We start from the raw sequence: 27611 nt of genomic DNA, 5'->3' as shown, positions 1-27611 counted from the left end.
TCAGAAAGTGCTCCCTCAATGCCTCAGATAGTGCTCCCTCAATACCTCAGAAAGTGCTTCCTCAGTACCTCAGAAAGTGCTTCCTCAATACCTCAGATAGTGCTCCATCAATACCTCAGAAAGTCCTTCCTCAATACCTCAGACAGTGCTTTCTCAATAGCTCAGAAAGTGCGCCCTCAGTACCTCAGATAGTGCTCCCTCAATATCTCAGAAAGTGCTCACTCAATTCTTCAGAAAGTCCTTCCTCAATACCTCAGATAGTGGTCCCTCTACACCTCAGAAAGTGCTTCCTCAATACCTTAGAAAGTGCTTTCTCAATACCTCAGAAAGTGCTCTCTCTGTACCTCAGATAGTTCTCCCTCAGTACCTCAGAAAGTGCTCCCTCAGTACATCATATAGTGCTTCCTCAGTACCTCAGAAGGTGCTCCCTCAATACTTCAGATAGTGCTTCCTCAGTACCTCAGAAAGTGCTCCCTCAATACCTCAGGTAGTTCTCCCTCAATACCTTGAAAGTGCTGCCTCAACACCTTAGAGAGTGTTCCATCAGTACCTCAGAAAGTGCTCCATCAATACCTCAGATAGTTCTCCATTAGTACCTCTGATAGTGCTTCCTCAGTACGTCAGATAGTGCTCCCTCAATAACTCAGAAAGTGTCCCCTCAGTACCTCAGAAAGTGCTACCTCAATACCTCAGAAAGTGCTCCATCAATACATCAGATAGTTCTCCCTCAAAAACTCTGAAAGTGCTCGCTCAATACCTCAGATAGTTTTCCCTCAATACCTCTGATAGTGCACCTCAAAACCTCAGATCGTTCTCCCTCAGTACCTCAGATACGTATCCCTCAATACCTCTGAAAGTGCTCCCTCAATACCTCAGATAGTCCTCCCTCAACATCTCAGATAGTGCTCCCACAATACCTCAGAATGTGCTCCCTCAGTACCTCAGATATTGCTCCTCAAAACCTCAGATAGTTCACCCTCAGTACCTCAGATAGTGCTCCCTCAATACCTCAGATACTTCTCCCTCTATACATCCGAAAGTGCTCCCTCAATACCTCAGATAGTTCTCACTCAGTACCTCAGATAGTGTTCCAAAATACCTCAGATAGTTCTCCCTCAGTACCTCAGATAGTTCTCACTCAGCACCTCAGATAGTTCTCATTCAGTACCTCAAATAGTGCTCCCACAATACCTCAGATAGTTCTCCCTCAGTACCTCAGATAGTTCTCACTCAGCACCTCAGATAGTTCTCACTCAGTACCTCAGATAGTGCTCCCACAATACCTCAGATAGTTCTCCCTCAATACCTCAGAAAGTGATCCCTCAGTACCTCAGAAAGTACTTCCTCAGTACCTGAGAAAGTGCTCACTCAGTACCTCAGATGGTGCTCCCTCAATACCTCAGAAAGTGCTCCATCAATACCTCAGATATTTGTCCCTCAGTACCTCAGAGTGTGCTTCCTCAATACCTCAGAACTTGCTCCCTCAGTACCTCCGATAGTGCTCCCTCAATAACTCAGAAAGTTCTCCCTCAGTACTTCAGAAAGTGCTTCCTCAATACCTCTGAAAGTGCTTCCTCAATACCTCAGATACTGCTCCCTCAATACCTCAGAATGTGCTTCCTCAATACCTCACAAAGTGCTTTCTGAATACCTCAGAAAGTGCTCCCTCAGTACCTCAGATAGTGCTCCCTCAATGCCTCAGAAAGTGCTCCCTCAATACCTCAGAAAGTGCTTCCTCAATACCTCAGATACTGGTCCCTCTATACCTCAGAATGTGCTCCCTCAATACTTCAGAAAGTGGTCCCTCAGTACCTCAGATAGTTCTGCCTCAGTACCTCAGATAGTGCTCCCTCAATACCTCAGAAAGTGCTTCCTCAGTACCTCAGAAAGTGCTCCCTAAATACCTCAGGTAGTTCTCCCTCAATACCTCGAAAGTCATCCCTCAATAACTCAGAGAGTGTTCCATCAGTACCTCAGAAAGTGCTCCCTCAATACCTCAGAATGAGCTCCATCAATACCTGAGATAGTTCTCCATCTGTACCTCTGATAGTGCTTCCTCAATACCTCAGAAAGTATCCCCTCAATACCTCAGAAAGTGCTCCACCAATACCTCAGAGAGGGCTCCCTCAATACCTCAGATATTTCTCGCTCAGTACCTCAGAAAGTGATCCCTCAATACCTCAGAAAGTGCTCCCTTAGTATTTCAGACAGGACTCACTCAGAACCTCAGCTAGAGCTTCCTTAGTACGTCAGAAAGTGCTCCCTCAATACCTCAGAAATTGCTCCCTCAGTACCTCAGATAGTTCTCCCTCAGTACCTCAGATAGTTCTCACTCAGTACCTCAGAACGTGCTCCCTAAATACCTCAGAAAAAGCCCTCTCAGTACCTCATATATTGCACCCTCAATGCCTCAGATAGTGCTCCCTTAATACCTCAGAATGTGCTCCCTCACTACCTCAGATAGTTCTCCCTCAGTACCTCAGAAAGTGCGTCCTCAGTACCTGAGAAATTGCTCACTCAGTACCTCAGATGGTGCTCCCTCAATACCTTAGAAAGTGCTCCATCAATACCTCAGAAAGTGCTTCCTCAGTACCTGAGAAAGTGCTCACTCAGTACCTCAGAAAGTGCTCCCTCAGTACCCCAGATAGATCTCCCTCAGTACCTCAGAGAGTGCTTCCTCAATACCTCAGAACTTGTTCCCTCAGTACCTCAGATAGTGCTCCCTCAATACCTCAGAAAGTGCTCCCTCAGTACTTCAGATAGTTCTCACTCAGAACCTCAGCTAGTGCTTCCTCAGTACGTCAGAAAGTACACCCTCAATACCTCAGAAAGTGCTCCCTCAGTACCCCAGGTAGTTCTCCCTCAGTACCTCAGAGAGGGCTTCCTAAATACCTCAGATCTTGTTCCCTCAGTACCTCAGACAGTGCTCCCTCAATACCTCAGAAAGTGCTCCCTCAGTACCTCAGATAGTACTCACTCAGAACCTCAGCTAGTGCTTCCTTAGTACGTCAGAAAGTACACCCTCAATACCTCAGAAACTGTTCACTCAGTACCTCAGATAGTTCTCCCTCAGTACCTCAGATAGTTCTCACTCAGTACCTCAAAAAGTGCTCAATAAATACCTCAGAAAGTGCTCCCGCAGTACCTCAGATAGTTCTCCCTCAGTACCTCAGATAGTTCTCCATCAGTACCTCAGAGAGTGCTTCCTCAATGCCTCAGAACTTGTTCCCTCAGTACCTCAGATAATGCTCCCTCAATACCTCAGAAAGTGCTCCCTCAGTACCTCAGAAAGTGTTTCCTCAATACCTCAGCAAGTGATCCATCAATACCACAGATAGTTCTGCATCAGTTCCTCAGATAGTGCTCCCTGAATACCTCAGAAAGTGCTCCCTCAATACCTCAGAAAGTGCTCCCTCAGTACCTCAGATAGTGCTCCCTCAATGCCTCAGAAAGTGCTCCCTCAATACCTCAGAAAGTGCTTCCTCAATACCTCAGATACTGGTCCCTCTATACCTCAGAATGTGCTCCCTCAATACTTCAGAAAGTGGTCCCTCAGTACCTCAGATAGTTCTGCCTCAGTACCTCAGATAGTGCTCCCTCAATACCTCAGAAAGTGCTTCCTCAGTACCTCAGAAAGTGCTCCCTAAATACCTCAGGTAGTTCTCCCTCAATACCTCGAAAGTCATCCCTCAATAACTCAGAGAGTGTTCCATCAGTACCTCAGAAAGTGCTCCCTCAATACCTCAGAATGAGCTCCATCAATACCTGAGATAGTTCTCCATCAGTACCTCTGATAGTGCTTCCTCAATACCTCAGAAAGTATCCCCTCAATACCTCAGAAAGTGCTCCACCAATACCTCAGAGAGGGCTCCCTCAATACCTCAGATATTTCTCGCTCAGTACCTCAGAAAGTGATCCCTCAATACCTCAGAAAGTGCTCCCTTAGTATTTCAGACAGGACTCACTCAGAACCTCAGCTAGAGCTTCCTTAGTACGTCAGAAAGTGCTCCCTCAATACCTCAGAAATTGCTCCCTCAGTACCTCAGATAGTTCTCCCTCAGTACCTCAGATAGTTCTCACTCAGTACCTCAGAACGTGCTCCCTAAATACCTCAGAAAAAGCCCTCTCAGTACCTCATATATTGCACCCTCAATGCCTCAGATAGTGCTCCCTTAATACCTCAGAAAGTGCTCCCTCACTACCTCAGATAGTTCTCCCTCAGTACCTCAGATAGTTCTCCCTCAGTACCTCAGAGACTGCTTCCTCAATACCTCAGAACTTGTTCTCTCAGTACCTCAGATAGTTCTCACTCAGCACCTCAGATAGTTCTCATTCAGTACCTCAGATAGTGCTCCCACAATACCTCAGATAGTTCTCCCTCAGTACCTCAGATAGTGCTCCCTCAATACCTAAGATAGTTCTCACTCTGTACCTCAGATAGTGCTCCCACAATACCTCAGATAGTTCTCCCTCAATACCTCAGAAAGTGCTCCCTCTGTACCTCAGAAAGTGCGTCCTCAGTACCTGAGAAATTGCTCACTCAGTACCTCAGATGGTGCTCCCTCAATACCTTAGAAAGTGCTCCATCAATACCTCAGAAAGTGCTTCCTCAGTACCTGAGAAAGTGCTCACTCAGTACCTCAGAAAGTGCTCCCTCAGTACCCCAGATAGTTCTCCCTCAGTACCTCAGAGAGTGCTTCCTCAATACCTCAGAACTTGTTCCCTCAGTACCTCAGATAGTGCTCCCTCAATACCTCAGAAAGTGCTCCCTCAGTACTTCAGATAGTTCTCACTCAGAACCTCAGCTAGTGCTTCCTCAGTACGTCAGAAAGTACACCCTCAATACCTCAGAAAGTGCTCCCTCAGTACCCCAGGTAGTTCTCCCTCAGTACCTCAGAGAGGGCTTCCTGAATACCTCAGAACTTGTTCCCTCAGTACCTCAGATAGTGCTCCCTCAATACCTCAGAAAGTGCTCCCTCAGTACCTCAGATAGTAGTCACTCAGAACCTCAGCTAGTGCTTCCTTAGTACGTCAGAAAGTACACCCTCAATACCTCAGAAACTGTTCACTCAGTACCTCAGATAGTTCTCCCTCAGTACCTCAGGTAGTTCTCACTCAGTACCTCAAAAAGTGCTCACTAAATACCTCAGAAAGTGCTCCCGCAGTACCTCAGATAGTTCTCCCTCAGTACCTCAGATAGTTCTCCATCAGTACCTCAGAGAGTGCTTCCTCAATACCTCAGAACTTGTTCCCTCAGTACCTCAGATAATGCTCCCTCAATACCTCAGAAAGTGCTCCCTCAGTACCTCAGAAAGTGTTTCCTCAATACCTCAGCAAGTGATCCATCAATACCACAGATAGTTCTGCATCAGTTCCTCAGATAGTGCTCCCTCAATACCTCAGAAAGTGCTCCCTCAGTACCTCAGATAGTGCTCCCTCAATGCCTCAGAAAGTGCTCCCTCAATACCTCAGAAAGTGCTTCCTCAATACCTCAGATACTGGTCCCTCTATACCTCAGAATGTGCTCCCTCAATACTTCAGAAAGTGGTCCCTCAGTACCTCAGATAGTTCTGCCTCAGTACCTCAGATAGTGCTCCCTCAATACCTCAGAAAGTGCTTCCTCAGTACCTCAGAAAGTGCTCCCTAAATACCTCAGGTAGTTCTCCCTCAATACCTCGAAAGTCATCCCTCAATAACTCAGAGAGTGTTCCATCAGTACCTCAGAAAGTGCTCCCTCAATACCTCAGAATGAGCTCCATCAATACCTGAGATAGTTCTCCATCAGTACCTCTGATAGTGCTTCCTCAATACCTCAGAAAGTATCCCCTCAATACCTCAGAAAGTGCTCCACCAATACCTCAGAGAGGGCTCCCTCAATACCTCAGATATTTCTCGCTCAGTACCTCAGAAAGTGATCCCTCAATACCTCAGAAAGTGCTCCCTTAGTATTTCAGACAGGACTCACTCAGAACCTCAGCTAGAGCTTCCTTAGTACGTCAGAAAGTGCTCCCTCAATACCTCAGAAATTGCTCCCTCAGTACCTCAGATAGTTCTCCCTCAGTACCTCAGATAGTTCTCACTCAGTACCTCAGAACGTGCTCCCTAAATACCTCAGAAAAAGCCCTCTCAGTACCTCATATATTGCACCCTCAATGCCTCAGATAGTGCTCCCTTAATACCTCAGAAAGTGCTCCCTCACTACCTCAGATAGTTCTCCCTCAGTACCTCAGATAGTTCTCCCTCAGTACCTCAGAGACTGCTTCCTCAATACCTCAGAACTTGTTCTCTCAGTACCTCAGATAGTTCTCACTCAGCACCTCAGATAGTTCTCATTCAGTACCTCAGATAGTGCTCCCACAATACCTCAGATAGTTCTCCCTCAGTACCTCAGATAGTGCTCCCTCAATACCTAAGATAGTTCTCACTCTGTACCTCAGATAGTGCTCCCACAATACCTCAGATAGTTCTCCCTCAATACCTCAGAAAGTGCTCCCTCTGTACCTCAGAAAGTGCGTCCTCAGTACCTGAGAAATTGCTCACTCAGTACCTCAGATGGTGCTCCCTCAATACCTTAGAAAGTGCTCCATCAATACCTCAGAAAGTGCTTCCTCAGTACCTGAGAAAGTGCTCACTCAGTACCTCAGAAAGTGCTCCCTCAGTACCCCAGATAGTTCTCCCTCAGTACCTCAGAGAGTGCTTCCTCAATACCTCAGAACTTGTTCCCTCAGGACCTCAGATAGTGCTCCCTCAATACCTCAGAAAGTGCTCCCTCAGTACTTCAGATAGTTCTCACTCAGAACCTCAGCTAGTGCTTCCTCAGTACGTCAGAAAGTACACCCTCAATACCTCAGAAAGTGCTCCCTCAGTACCCCAGGTAGTTCTCCCTCAGTACCTCAGAGAGGGCTTCCTGAATACCTCAGAACTTGTTCCCTCAGTACCTCAGATAGTGCTCCCTCAATACCTCAGAAAGTGCTCCCTCAGTACCTCAGATAGTACTCACTCAGAACCTCAGCTAGTGCTTCCTTAGTACGTCAGAAAGTACACCCTCAATACCTCAGAAACTGTTCACTCAGTACCTCAGATAGTTCTCCCTCAGTACCTCAGATAGTTCTCACTCAGTACCTCAAAAAGTGCTCACTAAATACCTCAGAAAGTGCTCCCGCAGTACCTCAGATAGTTCTCCCTCAGTACCTCAGATAGTTCTCCATCAGTACCTCAGAGAGTGCTTCCTCAATACCTCAGAACTTGTTCCCTCAGTACCTCAGATAATGCTCCCTCAATACCTCAGAAAGTGCTCCCTCAGTACCTCAGAAAGTGTTTCCTCAATACCTCAGCAAGTGATCCATCAATACCACAGATAGTTCTGCATCAGTTCCTCAGATAGTGCTCCCTCAATACCTCAGAAAGTGCTCCCTCAGTACCTCAGATAGTGCTCCCTCAATGCCTCAGAAAGTGCTCCCTCAATACCTCAGAAAGTGCTTCCTCAATACCTCAGATACTGGTCCCTCTATACCTCAGAATGTGCTCCCTCAATACTTCAGAAAGTGGTCCCTCAGTACCTCAGATAGTTCTGCATCAGTACCTCAGATAGTGCTCCCTCAATACCTCAGAAAGTGCTTCCTCAGTACCTCAGAAAGTGCTCCCTAAATACCTCAGGTAGTTCTCCCTCAATAACTCGAAAGTCATCCCTCAATAACTCAGAGAGTGTTCCATCAGTACCTCAGAAAGTGCTCCCTCAATACCTCAGAATGAGCTCCATCAATACCTGAGATAGTTCTCCATCAGTACCTCTGATAGTGCTTCCTCAATACCTCAGAAAGTATCCCCTCAATACCTCAGAAAGTGCTCCACCAATACCTCAGAGAGGGCTCCCTCAATACCTCAGATATTTCTCGCTCAGTACCTCAGAAAGTGATCCCTCAATACCTCAGAAAGTGCTCCCTTAGTATTTCAGACAGGACTCACTCAGAACCTCAGCTAGAGCTTCCTTAGTACGTCAGAAAGTGCTCCCTCAATACCTCAGAAATTGCTCCCTCAGTACCTCAGATAGTTCTCCCTCAGTACCTCAGATAGTTCTCACTCAGTACCTCAGAACGTGCTCCCTAAATACCTCAGAAAAAGCCCTCTCAGTACCTCATATATTGCACCCTCAATGCCTCAGATAGTGCTCCCTTAATACCTCAGAAAGTGCTCCCTCACTACCTCAGATAGTTCTCCCTCAGTACCTCAGAAAGTGCGTCCTCAGTACCTGAGAAATTGCTCACTCAGTACCTCAGATGGTGCTCCCTCAATACCTTAGAAAGTGCTCCATCAATACCTCAGAAAGTGCTTCCTCAGTACCTGAGAAAGTGCTCACTCAGTACCTCAGAAAGTGCTCCCTCAGTACCCCAGATAGTTCTCCCTCAGTACCTCAGAGAGTGCTTCCTCAATACCTCAGAACTTGTTCCCTCAGTACCTCAGATAGTGCTCCCTCAATACCTCAGAAAGTGCTCCCTCAGTACTTCAGATAGTTCTCACTCAGAACCTCAGCTAGTGCTTCCTCAGTACGTCAGAAAGTACACCCTCAATACCTCAGAAAGTGCTCCCTCAGTACCCCAGGTAGTTCTCCCTCAGTACCTCAGAGAGGGCTTCCTGAATACCTCAGAACTTGTTCCCTCAGTACCTCAGATAGTGCTCCCTCAATACCTCAGAAAGTGCTCCCTCAGTACCTCAGATAGTACTCACTCAGAACCTCAGCTAGTGCTTCCTTAGTACGTCAGAAAGTACACCCTCAATACCTCAGAAACTGTTCACTCAGTACCTCAGATAGTTCTCCCTCAGTACCTCAGATAGTTCTCACTCAGTACCTCAAAAAGTGCTCACTAAATACCTCAGAAAGTGCTCCCGCAGTACCTCAGATAGTTCTCCCTCAGTACCTCAGATAGTTCTCCATCAGTACCTCAGAGAGTGCTTCCTCAATGCCTCAGAACTTGTTCCCTCAGTACCTCAGATAATGCTCCCTCAATACCTCAGAAAGTGCTCCCTCAGTACCTCAGAAAGTGTTTCCTCAATACCTCAGCAAGTGATCCATCAATACCACAGATAGTTCTGCATCAGTTCCTCAGATAGTGCTCCCTGAATACCTCAGAAAGTGCTCCCTCAATACCTCAGAAAGTGCTCCCTCAGTACCTCAGATAGTGCTCCCTCAATGCCTCAGAAAGTGCTCCCTCAATACCTCAGAAAGTGCTTCCTCAATACCTCAGATACTGGTCCCTCTATACCTCAGAATGTGCTCCCTCAATACTTCAGAAAGTGGTCCCTCAGTACCTCAGATAGTTCTGCCTCAGTACCTCAGATAGTGCTCCCTCAATACCTCAGAAAGTGCTTCCTCAGTACCTCAGAAAGTGCTCCCTAAATACCTCAGGTAGTTCTCCCTCAATACCTCGAAAGTCATCCCTCAATAACTCAGAGAGTGTTCCATCAGTACCTCAGAAAGTGCTCCCTCAATACCTCAGAATGAGCTCCATCAATACCTGAGATAGTTCTCCATCTGTACCTCTGATAGTGCTTCCTCAATACCTCAGAAAGTATCCCCTCAATACCTCAGAAAGTGCTCCACCAATACCTCAGAGAGGGCTCCCTCAATACCTCAGATATTTCTCGCTCAGTACCTCAGAAAGTGATCCCTCAATACCTCAGAAAGTGCTCCCTTAGTATTTCACACAGGACTCACTCAGAACCTCAGCTAGAGCTTCCTTAGTACGTCAGAAAGTGCTCCCTCAATACCTCAGAAATTGCTCCCTCAGTACCTCAGTTAGTTCTCCCTCAGTACCTCAGATAGTTCTCACTCAGTACCTCAGAACGTGCTCCCTAAATACCTCAGAAAAAGCCCTCTCAGTACCTCATATATTGCACCCTCAATGCCTCAGATAGTGCTCCCTTAATACCTCAGAAAGTGCTCCCTCACTACCTCAGATAGTTCTCCCTCAGTACCTCAGATAGTTCTCCCTCAGTACCTCAGAGACTGCTTCCTCAATACCTCAGAACTTGTTCTCTCAGTACCTCAGATAGTTCTCACTCAGCACCTCAGATAGTTCTCATTCAGTACCTCAGATAGTGCTCCCACAATACCTCAGATAGTTCTCCCTCAGTACCTCAGATAGTGCTCCCTCAATACCTAAGATAGTTCTCACTCTGTACCTCAGATAGTGCTCCCACAATACCTCAGATAGTTCTCCCTCAATACCTCAGAAAGTGCTCCCTCTGTACCTCAGAAAGTGCGTCCTCAGTACCTGAGAAATTGCTCACTCAGTACCTCAGATGGTGCTCCCTCAATACCTTAGAAAGTGCTCCATCAATACCTCAGAAAGTGCTTCCTCAGTACCTGAGAAAGTGCTCACTCAGTACCTCAGAAAGTGCTCCCTCAGTACCCCAGATAGTTCTCCCTCAGTACCTCAGAGAGTGCTTCCTCAATACCTCAGAACTTGTTCCCTCAGTACCTCAGATAGTGCTCCCTCAATACCTCAGAAAGTGCTCCCTCAGTACTTCAGATAGTTCTCACTCAGAACCTCAGCTAGTGCTTCCTCAGTACGTCAGAAAGTACACCCTCAATACCTCAGAAAGTGCTCCCTCAGTACCCCAGGTAGTTCTCCCTCAGTACCTCAGAGAGGGCTTCCTGAATACCTCAGAACTTGTTCCCTCAGTACCTCAGATAGTGCTCCCTCAATACCTCAGAAAGTGCTCCCTCAGTACCTCAGATAGTACTCACTCAGAACCTCAGCTAGTGCTTCCTTAGTACGTCAGAAAGTACACCCTCAATACCTCAGAAACTGTTCACTCAGTACCTCAGATAGTTCTCCCTCAGTACCTCAGATAGTTCTCACTCAGTACCTCAAAAAGTGCTCACTAAATACCTCAGAAAGTGCTCCCGCAGTACCTCAGATAGTTCTCCCTCAGTACCTCAGATAGTTCTCCATCAGTACCTCAGAGAGTGCTTCCTCAATACCTCAGAACTTGTTCCCTCAGTACCTCAGATAATACTCCCTCAATACCTCAGAAAGTGCTCCCTCAGTACCTCAGAAAGTGTTTCCTCAATACCTCAGCAAGTGATCCATCAATACCACAGATAGTTCTGCATCAGTTCCTCAGATAGTGCTCCCTGAATACCTCAGAAAGTGCTCCCTCAATACCTCAGAAAGTGCTTCCTCAATACATCAGATTATGTTCCTCAATACCTCAGAAATTGCTTCCTAAATACCTCAGAAAGTGCTCCATCAATACCTCAGATACTGGTCCCTCAGTACCTCAGAGTGTGCTTCCTCAATATCTCAGAACTTGCTCCCTCAATACCTCAGAAAGTGCTTCCTCAGTACCTCAGAAAGTGCTTCCTCAATACCTCAGATAGTGCTCCCTCAATACCTCAGAAAGTCCTTCCTCAATACCTCAGACATTACTTTCTCAATACCTCAGAAAGTGCGCCCTCAGTACCTCAGATAGTGCTCCCTCAAGACCTCAGAAAGTGCTCAGTCAAAACTTCAGAAAGTCCTTCCTCAATACCTCAGGTAGTGGTCCCTCTACACCTCAGAAAGTGCTTCCTCAATACCTTAGAGAGTGCTTTCTCAATACCTCAGAAAGTGCTCCCTCAGTACCTCAGATAGTTCTCCCTCAGTACCTCAGAAAGTGCTCCCTCAGTACCTCATATAGTGCTTCCTCAGTACCTCAGAAGGTGCTCCCTCAATACTTCAGATAGTGCTTCCTCAGTACCTCAGAAAGTGCTCCCTCAATACCTCAGGTAGTTCTCCCTCAATACCTCGAAAGTGCTCCCTCAATACCTCAGAGAGTGTTCCATCAGTACCTCAGAAAGTGCTCCATCAATACCTCAGATAGTTCTCCATTAGTGCCTCTGATAGTGCTTCCTCAGTACGTCAGATAGTGCTCCCTCAATAACTCAGAAAGTGTCCGCTCAGTACCTCAGAAAGTGCTACCTCAATAACTCAGAAAATGCTACATCAATAACTCAGAGAGCGCTCCCTCAATACCTAAGATAGTTCTCCTTAAATACCTCAGATAGTTCTACCTCAATACCTCTGATAGTGCTCCTCAAAACCTCAGATAGTTCACCCACAGTACCTCAGATACTTATCCCTCAATACCTCTGAAAGTGCTCCCTCAATACCTCAGATAGTTCTCCGTCAGTACCTCACATAGTTCTCCCTCAGTACCTCAGAGAGTGCTTCCTCAATACCTCAGAACTTGTTCCCTCAGTACCTCAGATATTGCTCCCGCAATACCTCAGAAAGTGCTCCCTCAGTACCTCAGAAAGTGCTTACTCAATACCTCAGCTAGTGCTCAATCAATACCTCAGATAGTTCTCCCTCAATACCTCTGATAGTGCTCCTCAAAACCTCAGATAGTTCTCCCTCAGTACCTCAGATAGTGTTCCCACAATACCTCAGAGAGTTCTCCCTCAGAACCTCAGATAGTTCTCACTCAGCACCTCAGATAGTTCTCATTCAGTACTTCAGTTAGTGCTCCCACAATACCTCAGATAGTTCTCCCTCAGTACCTCAGATAGTGCTCCCTCAATACCTAAGATAGTTCTCACTCAGTACCTCAGATAGTGCTCCCACAATACCTCAGATAGTTCTCCCTCAATACCTCAGAAAGTGATCCCTCAGTACCTCAGAAAGTGCCTCCTCAGTACCTGAGAAAGTGCTCACTCAGTACCTCAGATGGTGCTCCCTCAATACCTCAGAAAGTGCTCCATCAATACCTCAGATAGTTGTCCCTCAGTACCTCAGAGTGTGCTTCTTCAATACCTCAGAACTTGCTCGCTCAGTACCTCCGATAGTACTCCCTCAATAACTCAGAAAGTTCTCCCTCAGTACTTCAGAAAGTGCTTCCTCAATACCTCTGAAAGTGCTTCCTCAATACCTCAGATACTGCTCCCTCAATACCTCAGAATGTGCTTCCTCAATACCTCAGAAAGTGCTTTCTCAATACCTCAGAAAGTGCTCCCTCAGTACCTCAGATAGTGCTCCCTCAATGCCTCAGAAAGTTCTCCCTCAATACCTCAGAAAGTGCTTCCTCAATACCTCAGATACTGATCCCTCGATACCTCAGAATGTTCTCCCTCAATACTTCAGAAAGTGGTCCCTCAGTATCTCAGATAGTTCTCCCTCAGTACCTCAGAAAGTGCTCCCTCTGTGCCTCAGATAGTGCTTCCTCAGTACCTCAGAAGGTGCTCCCACAATACCTCAGATAGTGCTTCCTCAGTACCTCAGAAAGTGCTCCCTCAATACCTTAGGTAGTTCTCCCTCAATACCTCGAAAGTGCTCCCTCAATACCTCAGAGAGTGTTCCATCAGCACCCCGGAAAGTGCTCCCTCAATACCTCAGAAAGAGCTCCATCAATACCTGAGATAGTTCTCCACCAGTACCTCTGATAGTGCATCCTCAATACCTCAGATAGTGCTCCCTCAATACCTCAGAAAGTATCCCCTCAATACCTCAGAAAGTGCTCAATCAATACCTCAGAGAGGGCTCCCTCAATACCTCAGATTGTTCTCGCTCAGTACCTCAGAAAGTGATCCCTCAATACCTCAAAAAGTGCTGCCTTAGTACCTCAGATAGTACTCACTCAGACCCTCAGCCAGTGCTTCCTCAGTACGTCAGAAATTGCTCCCTCAATACCTCAGAAATTGCTCCCTCAGTACCTCAGATAGTTCTCCCTCAGTACCTCAGATAGTCTCACTCAGTACCTCAGAAAGTGCTCCCTAAATACCTCAGAAAGTGCTCCCAAAGTAACTCATATATTGCACCCTCAATGCCTCAGATAGTGCTCCCTTAATACCTCAGAAAGTGCTCCCTCAGTACCTCAGATAGTTCTCCCTCAGTACCTCAGATAGTTCTCCCTCAGTACCTTAGAAAGTGCTTCCTCAATACCTCAGAGCTTGTTCCCTCAGTACCTCAGATAGCGCTCCCTCAATACCTCAGAAAGTGCTACCTCAGTACCTCAGAAAGTGCTTCCTCAATACCTCAGCAAGTGCTCCATCAATACCACAGATAGTTCTGCCTCAGTACCTCAGATAGTGCTCCCTCAATACCTCAGAAAGTGCTCCCTCAATACCTCAGAAAGTGCTTGCTCAATACATCAGATTCTGTTCCCTCAATACCTCAGAAAGTGCTTCCTCAGTACCTCAGATAGTTCTCCCTAAATACCTCAGAAAGTGCTCCCTCAATACCTCAGAAAGTGCTTCCTCAACACCTCAGATAGTGCTCCCTCAATACCTCAGATAGTGCTCCTCAAAACCTCAGATAGTTCTCCCTCAGTACCTCAGATAGTGCTCCCACAATACCTCAGATAGTTCTCCCTCAGTACCTCAGAGAGTGCTCCCTCAATACCTCAGACACTTCTCCCTCAATACCTCTGAAAGTGCTCCCTCAGTACCTCAGAAAATGCTTCCTCAGCACCTGAGAAAGTGCGCACTCAGTACCTCAGATCGTGCTCCATCAATACCTCAGAAAGTGCTCCATCAATACCTCAGATAGTTCTCCCTCAGTAGCTCAGAGTGTGCTTCCTCAATACCTCAGAACTTGCTCCCTCAGTACCTCAGATAGTGATCCCTCAATACCTCAGAAAGTGCTCCCTCAGTACCTCAGATAGTACTCACTCAGAACCTCTCCAATGCTTCCTCAGTACGTCAGAAAGTGCCCCCTCAATACCTCATAAACTGCTCCCTCAGTACCTCAAATAGTTTCTCCCTCAGTACCTCAGAAAGTGCTCCCTCAATACCTCAGAAAGTGCTCCCTCAGTACCTCAGATATTTCTCCCTCAGTCCCTCAGATAGTTCTCCCTCAGTACCTCGGAGAGTGCTCCCTCAATACCTCAGAAAGCGCTCCCTCAGTACCTCATATCGTGCTTCCTCAGTACCTCAGAAGGTGCTCCCTCAATACTTCAGATAGTGCTTCCTCAGTACCTCAGAAAGTGCTCCCTCAATAGCTCAGGTAATTCTCCCTCAATACCTCGAAAGTGCTCCCTCAATACCTCAGATTGTGTTCCATCAGTACCTCAGAAAGTGCTCCATCAATACCTCAGATAGTTCTCCATTAGTACCTCTGATAGTGCTTCCTCAGTACGTCAGATAGTGTTCCCTCAATAACTCAGAAAGTGTCCCCTCAGTACCTCAGAAAGTGCTACCTCAATACCTCAGCAAGTGTTCCATCAATACCTCAGAGAGGGCTCCATCAAAACCTCAGAGAGGGCTCCCTCAATACCTAAGATAGTTCTCCTTCAATACATCAGATAGTTCTCCCTCAAAAACTCTGAAAGTGCTCGCTCAATACCTCAGATAGTTCTCCCTCAGTACCTCAGATAGTTCTCCCTCAGTACCTCAGAGACTGCTTCCTCAATACCTCAGAACTTGTTCTCTCAGTACCTCAGATAGTTCTCACTCAGCACCTCAGATAGTTCTCATTCAGTACCTCAGATAGTGCTCCCTTAATACCTCAGAAAGTGCTCCCTCACTACCTCAGATAGTTCTCCCTCAGTACCTCAGATAGTTCTCCCTCAGTACCTCAGAGACTGCTTCCTCAATACCTCAGAACTTGTTCTCTCAGTACCTCAGATAGTTCTCACTCAGCACCTCAGATAGTTCTCATTCAGTACCTCAGATAGTGCTCCCACAATACCTCAGATAGTTCTCCCTCAGTACCTCAGATAGTGCTCCCTCAATACCTAAGATAGTTCTCACTCTGTACCTCAGATAGTGCTCCCACAATACCTCAGATAGTTCTCCCTCAATACCTCAGAAAGTGCTCCCTCTGTACCTCAGAAAGTGCGTCCTCAGTACCTGAGAAATTGCTCACTCAGTACCTCAGATGGTGCTCCCTCAATACCTTAGAAAGTGCTCCATCAATACCTCAGAAAGTGCTTCCTCAGTACCTGAGAAAGTGCTCACTCAGTACCTCAGAAAGTGCTCCCTCAGTACCCCAGATAGTTCTCCCTCAGTACCTCAGAGAGTGCTTCCTCAATACCTCAGAACTTGTTCCCTCAGGACCTCAGATAGTGCTCCCTCAATACCTCAGAAAGTGCTCCCTCAGTACTTCAGATAGTTCTCACTCAGAACCTCAGCTAGTGCTTCCTCAGTACGTCAGAAAGTACACCCTCAATACCTCAGAAAGTGCTCCCTCAGTACCCCAGGTAGTTCTCCCTCAGTACCTCAGAGAGGGCTTCCTGAATACCTCAGAACTTGTTCCCTCAGTACCTCAGATAGTGCTCCCTCAATACCTCAGAAAGTGCTCCCTCAGTACCTCAGATAGTACTCACTCAGAACCTCAGCTAGTGCTTCCTTAGTACGTCAGAAAGTACACCCTCAATACCTCAGAAACTGTTCACTCAGTACCTCAGATAGTTCTCCCTCAGTACCTCAGATAATTCTCACTCAGTACCTCAAAAAGTGCTCACTAAATACCTCAGAAAGTGCTCCCGCAGTACCTCAGATAGTTCTCCCTCAGTACCTCAGATAGTTCTCCATCAGTACCTCAGAGAGTGCTTCCTCAATACCTCAGAACTTGTTCCCTCAGTACCTCAGATAATGCTCCCTCAATACCTCAGAAAGTGCTCCCTCAGTACCTCAGAAAGTGTTTCCTCAATACCTCAGCAAGTGATCCATCAATACCACAGATAGTTCTGCATCAGTTCCTCAGATAGTGCTCCCTCAATACCTCAGAAAGTGCTCCCTCAGTACCTCAGATAGTGCTCCCTCAATGCCTCAGAAAGTGCTCCCTCAATACCTCAGAAAGTGCTTCCTCAATACCTCAGATACTGGTCCCTCTATACCTCAGAATGTGCTCCCTCAATACTTCAGAAAGTGGTCCCTCAGTACCTCAGATAGTTCTGCATCAGTACCTCAGATAGTGCTCCCTCAATACCTCAGAAAGTGCTTCCTCAGTACCTCAGAAAGTGCTCCCTAAATACCTCAGGTAGTTCTCCCTCAATAACTCGAAAGTCATCCCTCAATAACTCAGAGAGTGTTCCATCAGTACCTCAGAAAGTGCTCCCTCAATACCTCAGAATGAGCTCCATCAATACCTGAGATAGTTCTCCATCAGTACCTCTGATAGTGCTTCCTCAATACCTCAGAAAGTATCCCCTCAATACCTCAGAAAGTGCTCCACCAATACCTCAGAGAGGGCTCCCTCAATACCTCAGATATTTCTCGCTCAGTACCTCAGAAAGTGATCCCTCAATACCTCAGAAAGTGCTCCCTTAGTATTTCAGACAGGACTCACTCAGAACCTCAGCTAGAGCTTCCTTAGTACGTCAGAAAGTGCTCCCTCAATACCTCAGAAATTGCTCCCTCAGTACCTCAGATAGTTCTCCCTCAGTACCTCAGATAGTTCTCACTCAGTACCTCAGAACGTGCTCCCTAAATACCTCAGAAAAAGCCCTCTCAGTACCTCATATATTGCACCCTCAATGCCTCAGATAGTGCTCCCTTAATACCTCAGAAAGTGCTCCCTCACTACCTCAGATAGTTCTCCCTCAGTACCTCAGAAAGTGCGTCCTCAGTACCTGAGAAATTGCTCACTCAGTACCTCAGATGGTGCTCCCTCAATACCTTAGAAAGTGCTCCATCAATACCTCAGAAAGTGCTTCCTCAGTACCTGAGAAAGTGCTCACTCAGTACCTCAGAAAGTGCTCCCTCAGTACCCCAGATAGTTCTCCCTCAGTACCTCAGAGAGTGCTTCCTCAATACCTCAGAACTTGTTCCCTCAGTACCTCAGATAGTGCTCCCTCAATACCTCAGAAAGTGCTCCCTCAGTACTTCAGATAGTTCTCACTCAGAACCTCAGCTAGTGCTTCCTCAGTACGTCAGAAAGTACACCCTCAATACCTCAGAAAGTGCTCCCTCAGTACCCCAGGTAGTTCTCCCTCAGTACCTCAGAGAGGGCTTCCTGAATACCTCAGAACTTGTTCCCTCAGTACCTCAGATAGTGCTCCCTCAATACCTCAGAAAGTGCTCCCTCAGTACCTCAGATAGTACTCACTCAGAACCTCAGCTAGTGCTTCCTTAGTACGTCAGAAAGTACACCCTCAATACCTCAGAAACTGTTCACTCAGTACCTCAGATAGTTCTCCCTCAGTACCTCAGATAGTTCTCACTCAGTACCTCAAAAAGTGCTCACTAAATACCTCAGAAAGTGCTCCCGCAGTACCTCAGATAGTTCTCCCTCAGTACCTCAGATAGTTCTCCATCAGTACCTCAGAGAGTGCTTCCTCAATGCCTCAGAACTTGTTCCCTCAGTACCTCAGATAATGCTCCCTCAATACCTCAGAAAGTGCTCCCTCAGTACCTCAGAAAGTGTTTCCTCAATACCTCAGCAAGTGATCCATCAATACCACAGATAGTTCTGCATCAGTTCCTCAGATAGTGCTCCCTGAATACCTCAGAAAGTGCTCCCTCAATACCTCAGAAAGTGCTCCCTCAGTACCTCAGATAGTGCTCCCTCAATGCCTCAGAAAGTGCTCCCTCAATACCTCAGAAAGTGCTTCCTCAATACCTCAGATACTGGTCCCTCTATACCTCAGAATGTGCTCCCTCAATACTTCAGAAAGTGGTCCCTCAGTACCTCAGATAGTTCTGCCTCAGTACCTCAGATAGTGCTCCCTCAATACCTCAGAAAGTGCTTCCTCAGTACCTCAGAAAGTGCTCCCTAAATACCTCAGGTAGTTCTCCCTCAATACCTCGAAAGTCATCCCTCAATAACTCAGAGAGTGTTCCATCAGTACCTCAGAAAGTGCTCCCTCAATACCTCAGAATGAGCTCCATCAATACCTGAGATAGTTCTCCATCTGTACCTCTGATAGTGCTTCCTCAATACCTCAGAAAGTATCCCCTCAATACCTCAGAAAGTGCTCCACCAATACCTCAGAGAGGGCTCCCTCAATACCTCAGATATTTCTCGCTCAGTACCTCAGAAAGTGATCCCTCAATACCTCAGAAAGTGCTCCCTTAGTATTTCACACAGGACTCACTCAGAACCTCAGCTAGAGCTTCCTTAGTACGTCAGAAAGTGCTCCCTCAATACCTCAGAAATTGCTCCCTCAGTACCTCAGTTAGTTCTCCCTCAGTACCTCAGATAGTTCTCACTCAGTACCTCAGAACGTGCTCCCTAAATACCTCAGAAAAAGCCCTCTCAGTACCTCATATATTGCACCCTCAATGCCTCAGATAGTGCTCCCTTAATACCTCAGAAAGTGCTCCCTCACTACCTCAGATAGTTCTCCCTCAGTACCTCAGATAGTTCTCCCTCAGTACCTCAGAGACTGCTTCCTCAATACCTCAGAACTTGTTCTCTCAGTACCTCAGATAGTTCTCACTCAGCACCTCAGATAGTTCTCATTCAGTACCTCAGATAGTGCTCCCACAATACCTCAGATAGTTCTCCCTCAGTACCTCAGATAGTGCTCCCTCAATACCTAAGATAGTTCTCACTCTGTACCTCAGATAGTGCTCCCACAATACCTCAGATAGTTCTCCCTCAATACCTCAGAAAGTGCTCCCTCTGTACCTCAGAAAGTGCGTCCTCAGTACCTGAGAAATTGCTCACTCAGTACCTCAGATGGTGCTCCCTCAATACCTTAGAAAGTGCTCCATCAATACCTCAGAAAGTGCTTCCTCAGTACCTGAGAAAGTGCTCACTCAGTACCTCAGAAAGTGCTCCCTCAGTACCCCAGATAGTTCTCCCTCAGTACCTCAGAGAGTGCTTCCTCAATACCTCAGAACTTGTTCCCTCAGTACCTCAGATAGTGCTCCCTCAATACCTCAGAAAGTGCTCCCTCAGTACTTCAGATAGTTCTCACTCAGAACCTCAGCTAGTGCTTCCTCAGTACGTCAGAAAGTACACCCTCAATACCTCAGAAAGTGCTCCCTCAGTACCCCAGGTAGTTCTCCCTCAGTACCTCAGAGAGGGCTTCCTGAATACCTCAGAACTTGTTCCCTCAGTACCTCAGATAGTGCTCCCTCAATACCTCAGAAAGTGCTCCCTCAGTACCTCAGATAGTACTCACTCAGAACCTCAGCTAGTGCTTCCTTAGTACGTCAGAAAGTACACCCTCAATACCTCAGAAACTGTTCACTCAGTACCTCAGATAGTTCTCCCTCAGTACCTCAGATAGTTCTCACTCAGTACCTCAAAAAGTGCTCACTAAATACCTCAGAAAGTGCTCCCGCAGTACCTCAGATAGTTCTCCCTCAGTACCTCAGATAGTTCTCCATCAGTACCTCAGAGAGTGCTTCCTCAATACCTCAGAACTTGTTCCCTCAGTACCTCAGATAATACTCCCTCAATACCTCAGAAAGTGCTCCCTCAGTACCTCAGAAAGTGTTTCCTCAATACCTCAGCAAGTGATCCATCAATACCACAGATAGTTCTGCATCAGTTCCTCAGATAGTGCTCCCTGAATACCTCAGAAAGTGCTCCCTCAATACCTCAGAAAGTGCTTCCTCAATACATCAGATTATGTTCCTCAATACCTCAGAAATTGCTTCCTAAATACCTCAGAAAGTGCTCCATCAATACCTCAGATACTGGTCCCTCAGTACCTCAGAGTGTGCTTCCTCAATATCTCAGAACTTGCTCCCTCAATACCTCAGAAAGTGCTTCCTCAGTACCTCAGAAAGTGCTTCCTCAATACCTCAGATAGTGCTCCCTCAATACCTCAGAAAGTCCTTCCTCAATACCTCAGACATTACTTTCTCAATACCTCAGAAAGTGCGCCCTCAGTACCTCAGATAGTGCTCCCTCAAGACCTCAGAAAGTGCTCAGTCAAAACTTCAGAAAGTCCTTCCTCAATACCTCAGGTAGTGGTCCCTCTACACCTCAGAAAGTGCTTCCTCAATACCTTAGAGAGTGCTTTCTCAATACCTCAGAAAGTGCTCCCTCAGTACCTCAGATAGTTCTCCCTCAGTACCTCAGAAAGTGCTCCCTCAGTACCTCATATAGTGCTTCCTCAGTACCTCAGAAGGTGCTCCCTCAATACTTCAGATAGTGCTTCCTCAGTACCTCAGAAAGTGCTCCCTCAATACCTCAGGTAGTTCTCCCTCAATACCTCGAAAGTGCTCCCTCAATACCTCAGAGAGTGTTCCATCAGTACCTCAGAAAGTGCTCCATCAATACCTCAGATAGTTCTCCATTAGTGCCTCTGATAGTGCTTCCTCAGTACGTCAGATAGTGCTCCCTCAATAACTCAGAAAGTGTCCGCTCAGTACCTCAGAAAGTGCTACCTCAATAACTCAGAAAATGCTACATCAATAACTCAGAGAGCGCTCCCTCAATACCTAAGATAGTTCTCCTTAAATACCTCAGATAGTTCTACCTCAATACCTCTGATAGTGCTCCTCAAAACCTCAGATAGTTCACCCACAGTACCTCAGATACTTATCCCTCAATACCTCTGAAAGTGCTCCCTCAATACCTCAGATAGTTCTCCGTCAGTACCTCACATAGTTCTCCCTCAGTACCTCAGAGAGTGCTTCCTCAATACCTCAGAACTTGTTCCCTCAGTACCTCAGATATTGCTCCCGCAATACCTCAGAAAGTGCTCCCTCAGTACCTCAGAAAGTGCTTACTCAATACCTCAGCTAGTGCTCAATCAATACCTCAGATAGTTCTCCCTCAATACCTCTGATAGTGCTCCTCAAAACCTCAGATAGTTCTCCCTCAGTACCTCAGATAGTGTTCCCACAATACCTCAGAGAGTTCTCCCTCAATACCTCAGATAGTTCTCACTCAGCACCTCAGATAGTTCTCATTCAGTACTTCAGTTAGTGCTCCCACAATACCTCAGATAGTTCTCCCTCAGTACCTCAGATAGTGCTCCCTCAATACCTAAGATAGTTCTCACTCAGTACCTCAGATAGTGCTCCCACAATACCTCAGATAGTTCTCCCTCAATACCTCAGAAAGTGATCCCTCAGTACCTCAGAAAGTGCCTCCTCAGTACCTGAGAAAGTGCTCACTCAGTACCTCAGATGGTGCTCCCTCAATACCTCAGAAAGTGCTCCATCAATACCTCAGATAGTTGTCCCTCAGTACCTCAGAGTGTGCTTCTTCAATACCTCAGAACTTGCTCGCTCAGTACCTCCGATAGTACTCCCTCAATAACTCAGAAAGTTCTCCCTCAGTACTTCAGAAAGTGCTTCCTCAATACCTCTGAAAGTGCTTCCTCAATACCTCAGATACTGCTCCCTCAATACCTCAGAATGTGCTTCCTCAATACCTCAGAAAGTGCTTTCTCAATACCTCAGAAAGTGCTCCCTCAGTACCTCAGATAGTGCTCCCTCAATGCCTCAGAAAGTTCTCCCTCAATACCTCAGAAAGTGCTTCCTCAATACCTCAGATACTGATCCCTCGATACCTCAGAATGTTCTCCCTCAATACTTCAGAAAGTGGTCCCTCAGTATCTCAGATAGTTCTCCCTCAGTACCTCAGAAAGTGCTCCCTCTGTGCCTCAGATAGTGCTTCCTCAGTACCTCAGAAGGTGCTCCCACAATACCTCAGATAGTGCTTCCTCAGTACCTCAGAAAGTGCTCCCTCAATACCTTAGGTAGTTCTCCCTCAATACCTCGAAAGTGCTCCCTCAATACCTCAGAGAGTGTTCCATCAGCACCCCGGAAAGTGCTCCCTCAATACCTCAGAAAGAGCTCCATCAATACCTGAGATAGTTCTCCACCAGTACCTCTGATAGTGCATCCTCAATACCTCAGATAGTGCTCCCTCAATACCTCAGAAAGTATCCCCTCAATACCTCAGAAAGTGCTCAATCAATACCTCAGAGAGGGCTCCCTCAATACCTCAGATTGTTCTCGCTCAGTACCTCAGAAAGTGATCCCTCAATACCTCAAAAAGTGCTGCCTTAGTACCTCAGATAGTACTCACTCAGACCCTCAGCCAGTGCTTCCTCAGTACGTCAGAAATTGCTCCCTCAATACCTCAGAAATTGCTCCCTCAGTACCTCAGATAGTTCTCCCTCAGTACCTCAGATAGTCTCACTCAGTACCTCAGAAAGTGCTCCCTAAATACCTCAGAAAGTGCTCCCAAAGTAACTCATATATTGCACCCTCAATGCCTCAGATAGTGCTCCCTTAATACCTCAGAAAGTGCTCCCTCAGTACCTCAGATAGTTCTCCCTCAGTACCTCAGATAGTTCTCCCTCAGTACCTTAGAAAGTGCTTCCTCAATACCTCAGAGCTTGTTCCCTCAGTACCTCAGATAGCGCTCCCTCAATACCTCAGAAAGTGCTACCTCAGTACCTCAGAAAGTGCTTCCTCAATACCTCAGCAAGTGCTCCATCAATACCACAGATAGTTCTGCCTCAGTACCTCAGATAGTGCTCCCTCAATACCTCAGAAAGTGCTCCCTCAATACCTCAGAAAGTGCTTGCTCAATACATCAGATTCTGTTCCCTCAATACCTCAGAAAGTGCTTCCTCAGTACCTCAGATAGTTCTCCCTAAATACCTCAGAAAGTGCTCCCTCAATACCTCAGAAAGTGCTTCCTCAACACCTCAGATAGTGCTCCCTCAATACCTCAGATAGTGCTCCTCAAAACCTCAGATAGTTCTCCCTCAGTACCTCAGATAGTGCTCCCACAATACCTCAGATAGTTCTCCCTCAGTACCTCAGATAGTGCTCCCTCAATACCTCAGACACTTCTCCCTCAATACCTCTGAAAGTGCTCCCTCAGTACCTCAGAAAATGCTTCCTCAGCACCTGAGAAAGTGCGCACTCAGTACCTCAGATCGTGCTCCATCAATACCTCAGAAAGTGCTCCATCAATACCTCAGATAGTTCTCCCTCAGTAGCTCAGAGTGTGCTTCCTCAATACCTCAGAACTTGCTCCCTCAGTACCTCAGATAGTGATCCCTCAATACCTCAGAAAGTGCTCCCTCAGTACCTCAGATAGTACTCACTCAGAACCTCTCCAATGCTTCCTCAGTACGTCAGAAAGTGCCCCCTCAATACCTCATAAACTGCTCCCTCAGTACCTCAAATAGTTTCTCCCTCAGTACCTCAGAAAGTGCTCCCTCAATACCTCAGAAAGTGCTCCCTCAGTACCTCAGATATTTCTCCCTCAGTCCCTCAGATAGTTCTCCCTCAGTACCTCGGAGAGTGCTCCCTCAATACCTCAGAAAGCGCTCCCTCAGTACCTCATATCGTGCTTCCTCAGTACCTCAGAAGGTGCTCCCTCAATACTTCAGATAGTGCTTCCTCAGTACCTCAGAAAGTGCTCCCTCAATAGCTCAGGTAATTATCCCTCAATACCTCGAAAGTGCTCCCTCAATACCTCAGATTGTGTTCCATCAGTACCTCAGAAAGTGCTCCATCAATACCTCAGATAGTTCTCCATTAGTACCTCTGATAGTGCTTCCTCAGTACGTCAGATAGTGTTCCCTCAATAACTCAGAAAGTGTCCCCTCAGTACCTCAGAAAGTGCTACCTCAATACCTCAGCAAGTGTTCCATCAATACCTCAGAGAGGGCTCCATCAAAACCTCAGAGAGGGCTCCCTCAATACCTAAGATAGTTCTCCTTCAATACATCAGATAGTTCTCCCTCAAAAACTCTGAAAGTGCTCGCTCAATACCTCAGATAGTTCTCCCTCAATACCTCTGATAGTGCTCCTCAAAACCTCAGATAGTTCTCCCTCAGTACCTCAGATACTTATCCCTCAATACCTCTGAAAGTGCTCCCTCAACACCTCAGATAGTTCTCCCTCAATACCTCAGATAGTGCTCCCTTAATACCTCAGAATGTGCTCCCTCAGTACTTCAGATAGTTCCCCCTCAGTACCTCACATAGTTCTCCCTCAGTACCTCAGAGAGTGCTTCCTCAATACATCAGAACTTGTTCCCTCAGTACCTCAGATAGTGCTCCCTCAATACCTCAGAAAGTGCTCCCTCAGTACCTCAGATAGTGCTTCCTCAATACCTCAGCAAGTGCTCCATCAATACCTCAGATAGTTCTCCCTCAATACCTCTGAGAGTGCTCCTCAAAACTTCAGATAGTTCTCCCTCAATACCTCCGAAAGTGCTCCCTCAATACCTCAGATAGTTCTCACTCAGTACCTCAGATAGTGCTCCCACAATACCTCAGATAAATCTCCCTCAGTACCTCAGAGAGTTCTCACTCAGCACCTCAGATAGTTCTCATTCAGTACCTCAGATAGTGCTCCCACAATACCTAAGATAGTTCTCACTCAGTACCTCAGATAGTGCTCCCACAATACCTCAGATAGTTCTCCCTCAATACCTCAGAAAGTGATCCCTCAGTACCTCAGAAAGTGCCTCCTCAGTACCTGAGAAAGTGCTCACTCAGTACCTCAGATGGTGCTCCCTCAATACCTCAGAAAGTGCTCCATCAATACCTCAGATAGTTGTCCCTCAGTACCTCAGAGTGTGCTTCCTCAATACCTCAGAACTTGCTCGCTCAGTACCTCCGATAGTACTCCCTCAATAACTCAGAAAGTTCTCCCTCAGTACTTCAGAAAGTGCTTCCTCAATACCTCTGAAAGTGCTTCCTCAATACCTCAGATACTGCTCCCTCAATACCTCAGAATGTGCTTCCTCAATACCTCAGAAAGTGCTTTCTCAATACCTCAGAAAGTGCTCCCTCAGTACCTCAGATAGTGCTCCCTCAATGCCTCAGAAAGTTCTCCCTCAATACCTCAGAAAGTGCTTCCTCAATACCTCAGATACTGATCCCTCGATACCTCAGAATGTTCTCCCTCAATACTTCAGAAAGTGGTCCCTCAGTATCTCAGATAGTTCTCCCTCAGTACCTCAGAAAGTGCTCCCTCTGTGCCTCAGATAGTGCTTCCTCAGTACCTCAGAAGGTGCTCCCACAATACCTCAGATAGTGCTTCCTCAGTACCTCAGAAAGTGCTCCCTCAATACCTTAGGTAGTTCTCCCTCAATACCTCGAAAGTGCTCCCTCAATACCTCAGAGAGTGTTCCATCAGCACCCCGGAAAGTGCTCCCTCAATACCTCAGAAAGAGCTCCATCAATACCTGAGATAGTTCTCCACCAGTACCTCTGATAGTGCATCCTCAATACCTCAGATAGTGCTCCCTCAATACCTCAGAAAGTATCCCCTCAATACCTCAGAAAGTGCTCAATCAATACCTCAGAGAGGGCTCCCTCAATACCTCAGATTGTTCTCGCTCAGTACCTCAGAAAGTGATCCCTCAATACCTCAAAAAGTGCTGCCTTAGTACCTCAGATAGTACTCACTCAGACCCTCAGCCAGTGCTTCCTCAGTACGTCAGAAATTGCTCCCTCAATACCTCAGAAATTGCTCCCTCAGTACCTCAGATAGTTCTCCCTCAGTACCTCAGATAGTCTCACTCAGTACCTCAGAAAGTGCTCCCTAAATACCTCAGAAAGTGCTCCCAAAGTAACTCATATATTGCACCCTCAATGCCTCAGATAGTGCTCCCTTAATACCTCAGAAAGTGCTCCCTCAGTACCTCAGATAGTTCTCCCTCAGTACCTCAGATAGTTCTCCCTCAGTACCTTAGAGAGTGCTTCCTCAATACCTCAGAGCTTGTTCCCTCAGTACCTCAGATAGCGCTCCCTCAATACCTCAGAAAGTGCTACCTCAGTACCTCAGAAAGTGCTTCCTCAATACCTCAGCAAGTGCTCCATCAATACCACAGATAGTTCTGCCTCAGTACCTCAGATAGTGCTCCCTCAATACCTCAGAAAGTGCTCCCTCAATACCTCAGAAAGTGCTTGCTCAATACATCAGATTCTGTTCCCTCAATACCTCAGAAAGTGCTTCCTCAGTACCTCAGATAGTTCTCCCTAAATACCTCAGAAAGTGCTCCCTCAATACCTCAGAAAGTGCTTCCTCAACACCTCAGATAGTGCTCCCTCAATACCTCAGATAGTGCTCCTCAAAACCTCAGATAGTTCTCCCTCAGTACCTCAGATAGTGCTCCCACAATACCTCAGATAGTTCTCCCTCAGTACCTCAGATAGTGCTCCCTCAATACCTCAGACACTTCTCCCTCAATACCTCTGAAAGTGCTCCCTCAGTACCTCAGAAAATGCTTCCTCAGCACCTGAGAAAGTGCGCACTCAGTACCTCAGATCGTGCTCCATCAATACCTCAGAAAGTGCTCCATCAATACCTCAGATAGTTCTCCCTCAGTAGCTCAGAGTGTGCTTCCTCAATACCTCAGAACTTGCTCCCTCAGTACCTCAGATAGTGATCCCTCAATACCTCAGAAAGTGCTCCCTCAGTACCTCAGATAGTACTCACTCAGAACCTCTCCAATGCTTCCTCAGTACGTCAGAAAGTGCCCCCTCAATACCTCATAAACTGCTCCCTCAGTACCTCAAATAGTTTCTCCCTCAGTACCTCAGAAAGTGCTCCCTCAATACCTCAGAAAGTGCTCCCTCAGTACCTCAGATATTTCTCCCTCAGTCCCTCAGATAGTTCTCCCTCAGTACCTCGGAGAGTGCTCCCTCAATACCTCAGAAAGCGCTCCCTCAGTACCTCATATCGTGCTTCCTCAGTACCTCAGAAGGTGCTCCCTCAATACTTCAGATAGTGCTTCCTCAGT

This window comes from Chiloscyllium plagiosum, unplaced genomic scaffold (assembly GCF_037043375.1).
Source record: "Chiloscyllium plagiosum isolate Xiang-an unplaced genomic scaffold, Cpla_swu_hap1 HiC_scaffold_29, whole genome shotgun sequence".
Classification (NCBI taxonomy): Eukaryota; Metazoa; Chordata; class Chondrichthyes; order Orectolobiformes; family Hemiscylliidae; genus Chiloscyllium; species Chiloscyllium plagiosum.
The sequence above is the reverse complement of the archived record's forward strand: the minus strand, read 5'-3'. Positions refer to the sequence as shown.